Genomic DNA, 9,358 nt, shown 5'->3' with positions numbered 1-9,358 from the left:
CATCCAGCTGGTGATAATGAAAAGCCCTCATCTTCTTTAATATTAGGTCCTGGTCCTGCAAGCAGTGCTTGTTCATGTGACTAGAATCCCTGACAGGTACAGGACCTCCTGTGAGTGTCAGGATTGGGCCCATGCTAAGGTGGCTAACGAAAACAGTACGTGTTTTGTTTTCACACTTCCCCCCCAAATAATGAGCTTGAATGAGAACATGGGTTGGCAGGATTTTAATCTACCCTGAGAAAAAAACAAAAAGCATCAAGGAGAGGCGATTAAGACATGGCTTGTATGAGAGCTGGCAAGGATTCTTTGGCATTTTATACAGGCAGGTCAGCTTCTGGATTTGGACTTATTAACTCATGCTTGAGAAGGGACAAGAGCAGCATTTACTTACAACCAGTTTCTAACTGATACAGTCTTATGGGAGAGCTGTTGTCGCACAGCCTGCGACACATGAGCAGAAGGGCCTACCTGCCACATTAAAGCCAAGAGCCCCAACTGTTTAGTTTGACTGTATGTATTTCAGTTGTTACATTTCACAGAGCTGGGCCTGAGCTGCTGAGCCTGGAGCCAGACTTCCCCTCATAGTAACAATGACAATACACACTTGCCCTTATATAGCACTCTGCCTTGGAGGATCGCAAAGTGCTGTGCCAAGCTGGGTAACTAAGTATCACCATCCTAACGTCACAAATGAGGAAACAGGCACAGAGAGCTAGTGTGATTTGTGTCACTGACTTTTCAGTGGCATCACTCTAACTTACAGAGCCCAGATGCCCCCTTTCAGGGCTGTGCACAGTGGGTGCACCCCCTCCCACTGTTGGCATGCCCCACTATACAGCGACTTGTGAGGGAACGCAACATAGGGCCACTTATGCCTGGCCATATTATCACCTTGGGGCCCACGCAAAGCCCATCTCTACCAATACAGCGGTGATTGAAGTCATGGCTAGAAGTGGCCGCATAGAAAGGCCAGTGCAGTATTAGACAGTCAAAGCCACAGAATTAGGGATAGAAAACATCACAGAAATGTGCTAAGAGAATTGTTGGGACTTGATTCTTTCACTCATGATGTAACACTGAGGACAGAGAAACTAGACTGTCCTGTAACACCCAGCACAATAAAAATGTGTATTCTTGGCCAGTGAAACACTGATCTGGCCACCGGAAGGAACTTTGTCAGGCACACATGGAAAATATCCCAGAGTGCTTTGGGATGAAAGGCCTTATAGAAATGCAAGACATTATAGCATTTCAGAGACGTGTTGCTTGCGGGCCTGAATGTAAGTCAGGACTTCTTGGTCCTATTACTGTCTAAGGAATTGACTCAGTGTCACTGGGTGACCTTGGGCAAGTAACATCACTTCTCTGTGCCTCGGTTTCTCCACCTCTAACATATGATTAATGGACTCAAAGTGAATAATCACAGGAGCTGTGATGACTAATTCTACAGTCTTCAAAAAGGGATTGGAGTATGAGCAATGCTGATGTCAGATGCGGATCTGAGCTGCCCACAGATTGGGGATGTCTGGATGTAAGTGTTGGGTTAACTCATAGATATTAGGTTTCCTTCCCAGAAACAGTGAGGAGGATGAAATCATATGAAGGACAAAGCTGGCAGAGAAAGCTCAATGCAGGGTTGGTGGGGCTAGGGCATGAAAAGGGCAGCAGAAAAATAGAAGCAACGGTCTGCTTTCTGTATCCGTTCGCTGGAGGAGAGGGGTGAGTGCACACTGTACATACACACAGACACTAGAGAGATCAGGAAGACACCAGGCAAACCTGTGACTCTCATGAGTTTGAGGCATTTGCCAAGTCCAATCAGCTATCGTGGGTTATTTTCCAAACTAACCTGTTGCAAACCCATTGTCATGAGAGATGTTGCTGTGGCAGGACGATGTGCTTGTCTGGAACAGGCGGTTCCTTCTTGGTTACTAGGAAGTTGTGTGCACGCTGCGGTCCAAGGAACAGTGTGTCATTAAGGTTGATTCTCCCTCTTTCTGGATTTGGGTCACAGATCTAGCCTTTTCAGCAGCTCTATGACGACACCTGCTGGAAGTATGAGGAATTGTATCAGATGCAGGTTCCCCACCAAGGCAGTGTGTCTGTACCAGTACTAGGCTTGCTTATTGCCATTACCAGCTTTCCTCCTCATTTTAAAAGGATGCAGAATGTTGCTCAGTTTCACTTCCTATCCTAGCTATTCCCACTGGGCATGGTAAGCAGAGCTGAGGCTGAAGTCCAAATCTGAACGCCCCAAACTTTTACACTGATTATTATTTAACACATGCACATAGTGCTATGGTCCCTGGTGATTTACACAGGAGATTGAGCATGTGGTTCCCCCCACACCCAGAGCAAACAATGGCCTGGTCTCAGCTTCACAGCTGGTCCCTTTCTCTGTAATGGGCTAAGTGAAAGCCCCGAGCCGAACATCCCCAACCCTTATTGATGATCAGCCCTGGAGCAGATGCTGAACATTGCAGCTTGGGGTTGATGACTAATTCTAAGGATACCAATTTCTAAGGGACAGGATAGCGAAAACCTAGCTGGCACAGACACTCGCCTCCAGTCTCCGTGTTGCTCAGCAGTCACGTATCAATCCATGGCTGGGAAACTAAGGTGGGAAGGAGCACACAGTGGGTATGGCTGTGGAATGCCTGTTCTAGAAGTAAAAGACAGGGACCAGACACCTTACAATGCACATCTGCTAAACCACCCACTGTGGCAGGAGACTCCTGGTTTTAGGTGCGATGTAGGGAGGCAGTGTGGCCTAGTGGGTGGAACACTGGACTGGGACTCAGGAGCACACAGGCCACTAGCCTGCCGGGTCCCCTCTCTGCACCTCAGTTTCCCTATCTGTAAAATTGGGGTGATGATACTCAATTCCTTTGTTAAACATTTGAGTATCTACGGATGAAAAACACTATATATTGTTACTAACCAGTGTCTCTGGCTTCAAGGGAGCTAATGATTTTTTTCTACTTCTGCCCTACTCCTTTAGTTTGGGGAGGCAGGTGCTTTCTCTGCTCTTCCACTCTGCCTGAATCTTCCACATCTGCCGTAGGAGATGTGTAGAGGACTCAGAGCAAATGAAGAGGCTAACCTGCTTGCCTGCCCAGCTGCTCTAGGTCAGGGTGGATTCCCCTTTATAACTCTTAAGAGACTTGGTGAGGAGGCTATGCCCAGAGCTGGATCCAGATCAACTGGAAACCAGAACAGGACTGGAGTGCTGGTTCATACTTAACAGTCAGACTCTTAAACTCTCCTTATGAGATGCTGGTCCCCAAAGGCAGAAATCTTCAGATCATTGATCTTATAACATTTTAGCTGCATTTGAACTGGCATCAGAAAATACATTTCTTTAGGTTTTGAATCAGACTAAGAATCAATACTGCATATCTTTCTCTCATATCCAGGGCCTGCTAGGTTTGATCTTGAATGTTTATGGATCGATTTCCTAATAGATAAGGAACAAGATAGGGTACTAGTTGGTTTCTGCTACAGACCACCAAGTCACATTAGGGAACAGGATGACCACTTCCTTATGCACCTATCTACGTGTAGGACAAAAGCTGTGTGATCATGGGGGACTTCAATTTGAGTGACATATGCGGCGGTCTCATGCTGCCAGTACTAAAACATCCTTGAATTTCTGTTCATAATAGATGACAATTTTCTAACTCAAAAAGTGTTGGAACCTACTCGGGGGAATTCTATATCATACCTTTTCCTAACAGATAAAGAGGAACTGATCACAGAACTAAAAATTAATAGTAGCTTAGATACAAGAGTTTATGACTTGATCACATTTATAACATGCAAGCAGAATAAAATCCAGATCAGTGATTACACACACAACTTTAATAGGGCCAGTTGCACAAAGCTGAAAGCAATTATGAACCAAATAAGCTGACAGGAAGAATTTAATCAGAAAAATGTGAATGATCATTGGGAATCGTTTAAGAACACTCTACTAGATGCCCAAAAAGTCATGATCAAGGAAGAAGGCTGTGCTGTTTTTTTTTTAATTGCTTCGTTTAGAGGGGAAAGTGAAAGCAGCTATAAAAATACAAATGGAAGATGGGGAAGTTGATAGTAATGAATATAAATTAGAAGTTAGGAATTGTAGAAAAATGATAAGGGCAGCAAAGAGACACAAGGAGAAATATCAAGGAGAAGTAACTGGCCCATTACTAGATGGAAATGGTAGAATCATCATTAATAATGCAGAAAAGGCAGAAGTATTCAATACATTTCTGTTCTGTATTTGTGGAAAAACAGATGCTATAGTCTCCTCATATGGTGCTGATAACACTCTTTCTATTCCAACAGTATCTCAAGAAAATGTTAAATAGAAACTACTAAAGACATTTTTAAATCAGCAGGTCCAGATAAAACTCCTGGATGCAAATTAAAGAGCAGTCTGAGTAGCTTACTAGACCATTAATGTTGATTTTCACTAAGTCGTAGAGAACTGAGGAAGTTCCAGAAGCTTGGAAGAAAGCTAATGTGTCAATTTTTAAAAAGGGTAAATGGGATGATATGATAATTATAGGCCTGTCAGTCTGACATTGATCCTAGGAAAGATAATGGAGCAGCTGCTACAGGACTTGATTAATTAAGAACTAAAGGAGGGCACTGTAATTAATACAAATCAACAAGGGTTTATGGAAAATAAATCCTGTCAAGCTAACTTGATTTTGTGTGTGTGTGTGTGTGTGTGTGCTGAGATTACAAGTTCAGTTGATAAATGTAATTGTGTTGATGTAATAGTCAGATTTCTGTAAAGTGTTTGACCTGGTACACACAACATTTTGATTAAAAAAACCTAGAATATAAAATTAACATGACACATTAAATGGAATAAAAAGTGGCTAACTGATAGGTCTCAAAAGGTAACTGTAAACAGGGAATCGGGTGCATTGGTTCTCGTCCCTACACTATTTAACATTTTTATTAAAGACCTGGAAGATGACAAAATCACCACTGATAAAGTTGTCAGATAAGACAAAAATTGGGGGAGCGGTAAATAATAAAGAGCACAGGTCACTGATGCAGAGTGATCTGGATTGTTTGTAAACGGGGCACAAGCAAACATTGTGTGTTTTAATAGGGCTAAATGTAAAGGTATACATCAAGGAACAAAGAATCTAGACCAATGGGGGACTCTGTCCTGGGAAACAGGAACACCAAAGATTTGGTGGGTCATGGTGCATAATCAGCTGACCATGAGCTTCCAGTATGATGCTGTGGCCAAAAGAGCTAATACAATCCTGGGGTGCATAAACAGGGGAATCTTGAATAGAATTAAAGAGATTTTTACCTCTATATTTGGCACTGGTACAACCACTTCTGGAACTCTGTGTCCACTTCTGGTGTCCACAATTCAAGAAAGAGATTGGTAAATTGGAGAGGGTTCAGAGAAGAGCCAGAAGAACGATTAAAGGATTAGAAAGCATGGCTTCTAGCAATAGACTCAGGGAGTTCAATCTATTTTGCTTAACAAAGAAGGTTAAGGGGTGATGACTGCCGTCTGTAAGTAATTACACACGGAACATATATTTAAGGATGAGCTCCTCAATCCAGCAGAAAAGGGTCTAACATGATCCAATGGCTGGATGTTGAAGCTAGACAAAGTCAGACTGAAAATAAGGTGTAAATTTTGAGTGGTGAGTAAATAACCATTGGAACAACTTACCAAGAGTTGTGCTGGATTTTCTACCACTGACCATTTTTAAATCAAGATTGGATTTTTTTCTTCAAGATCTGCTCTAGGAATTATTTTGGAGGAGAAGTTCTATGGTCTGTGTTATACATGATCAAAATGGTCCCTTCCGGCTTTGGAATCTATGAATACAGGCCCAATCCAAGCTCCCACCTGTGAACACCCTGTGCTTGAGGGGTATTTGAAATCTGAGCTTGATTCTAAATCTGAATTTGCAAATAGCTCCAATCTTAATAATGGACCAAACCAAAAAAACAAAAAACAAACAAAAATCAGACCCAAATGAAGTGTTTGAAACTTTGTGATCTGAATTTAGGACCCAGCATCATTTCTGTTCATGGTAGTAAAGCCAGAGGTATATGACAGACATGCTCTCCATGGTGGTCTGAGAGTTAGGCTGTGTTTTACAATAAGTGTAGTGCACAGCCTCAGTGACTTAGCAAAGCCACAAAGTTTGTGTATCTAACTGACCTTCTCTATGAATGGACTTGTGAGCTACATGACACCCCCCGCCCCCCACACACACACACTGTGTAGTGTTTCAATGCCTGTCAGTTATGTTGTATGCCTGAGAATTAGCACCAAGGCCTGGATTTAATAAAACGGAGTATTTGGAATTGGAGCTGGACATATTGTCTTTTGCCTAGATTTTTTTTTTCCAAAGAAGTTTTGCTGTTCATGAGTTATTCACAAACAGGCCACACTTTACTAATTCATTTGTTTTCTTCAAGGGTTCAACGAAGAGTCTGTGAGAACAAAGGTGAGTTGCTGGATTGTTTGCAAAAAGGGCCCTGAGACAGAGGGCGGGGCAACAGCAGCTGAACTGGCACTCTAGTCACTGAAACCCCATTTAGTTGCCTGGGATTAAACCTGACTATGAAAGCTGTGCCTAACTGAGAGACTGGGGATGGGCTGGAGAGAGCTACGAGGCTAATTAACCCATTCACCCAGAAATTAGGAAAGGCACAGTAAGGAAGTGCTGGGAATTGGTCTCAGAGTTAGTCCTAAGCAAGCTCTGTAAGGGGGAGATCTCCCCCCACTCCTATCCTTGGTCCCAAACCCAGATGGACTATGAAATACCTTACACAAGAACAGATTAGACCCACTGGGAGCCCTGCTCTCACCCCATAGGGGATACAAGTAACTTCCAGTAAAATCAACAGGAGCTACACACATTCTGCAAGAGGCAAAATCAGGCCCCAGGCAGCTGGTTCCTACCCAAAGAAGAGTGATGTGTGCTCTCCATGGCCACAGCTGGACTTTGTAGTAAAACACACCCTGTGCATGCTTTCATGCTCTTCCCCCCACCGCCTTAGACTTAAGAGGAGATTGCAGCTTTCTTCTCTGAAGTAGAACGGTGAAATAACACATTCTCGAGGAAGTGGGCTAGAAATTAGCTATATTCTCATATACAAGTTCCACATGCATTGATCTAGGGGGAGAATATAGGCCCCCTGCCATTCAGAGGCTCATGGATTAACAATCATACTTGGCTCTGCTTTTCAGCTCCAGAGCTGAAATTGTTTTATAATCCCCCCCCCCGCTTATTTCCATTTTATTGGTGGGGAAAATGGAGTCACCAAGATGAAGTGCTTGTGCAAGGTCACCAGCAAGTCGGGAATTAAAACAACTGCACCAGTGTCACATGAGCTAAGTACACCAGCTTTCCACAGGCTGAAGCAGAGCCCCAGCATGTGGGCATATAACCCACGTGACCGGGGGCTTGCAGGATTGAGAGTTGAAATTGGTTTTTGACATGTCCAGTTACTTGAGCTAAAGCAGAATAGCTGTTTCGAGCAGCAGAACTAAGACTGCTATTGGTCCTGCATCAGCCACAGGGTTTACCAATCTTTGATGAAATCGTGTGCCTGCAGACATCCATCTTTACTGGGGATAAAAGCTAAGACCTTCCATTCCATTGCCCAGACCCCTGCCAACTGAGCTAAACAAGACCCTCCCTTAGAAGCTTTCCTAGGTGCTGGCTATGTAGCACCAAAGAACTAACGCTGAGGGGAGTTTGGAGACACCTTAGGGGAGATTTTTGAAGTGGTTTTGTTCCAACAAATGGTACCAGCCTGAAGACCCCTCTTCACAGAACAGCTCCAGCACGGGCAGCACCAGCCCTCTCAGTGCTGTCCCCGCTCACGTGCCTCATTCCTATGGTGACTGTCATTTCAAAACAAACCCCCATGGCACAGCACCCCTTGTCCCATACTCCCCCCCCAATCCTGAATGGATGGATCTTACCCTCTGCTGCCTAGCACCTCTGCCTTTCTTCTCCAGCCCCCCTCACCTTATCCCCCCCACCCATTATGTCTTTCACTGCTCCTCTCTCCCCCTGCCTTTGTCTTTCCCCTTTGGGGGGTTGTCATCTCTTGCTCCTCACTCGAACTAGCTCCCTTCAGCCTAGTGCTGATGGGCTCCCCTCTTGCTTTCTTCCTCTCTCCCTCTGCCAGTTTCCTGTGCCTTTCTCCAGTCCTCTCCCCCAATCTTCTGTGCCTCATTCCCTGCACATCTTCTCTTTACTTCCCTCAAACGCCTCCCTGTGTGCAGAGGCAGATTTGGGGTTTGTGGGGCCCTGAGCCACAGCAAGTGGGGTCCCCCCAGCACTACTGCCAGGGAAATGGGGTCAGAGCACAGGGGCCTCCCGCACTTCCCAGCAGGAGCACTGGGCAGAGCAGGTCAGGGCATGGGAGTGCCCATTTTTACAGGGGCCCCCAGGCACAGGCTTCAGTGGCTGATCCACCTCTGCCTGTGTGCTTCCCCCCCTTTCTTGTTTCTCTTCCCTGCCCCAGTTCTCTTTGGCACTTGGTTTTCTCCAGTTCCCCTTTTCCTCCCCCAGTTCTCTTATCTTTGTGCTGAGCCCAGAGGAGCCCAAAGATCCTTCTCACCAATACCAGTCCCAAGGGCAAACTGATGCTGGGGAATGATGGTCTTGTAGAGGTCCAAAGGCCTTCTGGAAGCACAGGAGCTATTCCTGGTGCTAGCCAACAAAGGTGGTTTTAGGGCTAGAGGCCCCCCCGGTGAGAACTACAGATGAGCCCTCCATGCATTAAAACATCAAGGACAAGAGTGCCAGCCTCCCAAAATCTGAAAGATCCTTCCCACAAAGGAGTCAATCAATTCTGTCCTTGATCAATAAAGTGACCATTTCTTGCCCCCTCTCAAATAAATCCAGTATAAATGCCACTTCCTCAGCACATCATGTGTGCTTTGTGGGGCTCTACTACTGCTGCCTTTTTCCTGGGTACCAGGACACCTCAACCTCCCACTCCTGATATGCTCCTCACTTGCTCTCACCTCTCCCCCCATCCTGTGCAAGCCCCGGCTCTCTGCTCCCTCACCCCCCACCATTCAGCCTCTTGAAGGTGGAGGAGCAGTGTGAGACGGGGTCCAGTCACTACACTGGGACCTCCTGTTGTCCAGCCTGGGAATTAGTTTTACCAGTTAGTGCATCTTCTCCAGGTGGTGCTTCTCCCACTGTGCCCTCACCCTGCAGGGCCTGCCTCAGCCCAGGAACCACAGCATCCTCCTCATGACTTAGCCCTCCAGCCAGGTCCCCAGTCATGGTGGCCCCCTTCCAGGGTTACTCCAAAATACCTTTCTATGCAAACAGTCCCAGGCAGCCTTCTC

This window comes from Mauremys reevesii, linkage group 1, assembly GCF_016161935.1.
Source record: "Mauremys reevesii isolate NIE-2019 linkage group 1, ASM1616193v1, whole genome shotgun sequence".
NCBI lineage: Eukaryota > Metazoa > Chordata > Testudines > Geoemydidae > Mauremys > Mauremys reevesii.
Note: the sequence above shows the minus strand (reverse complement) of the source record.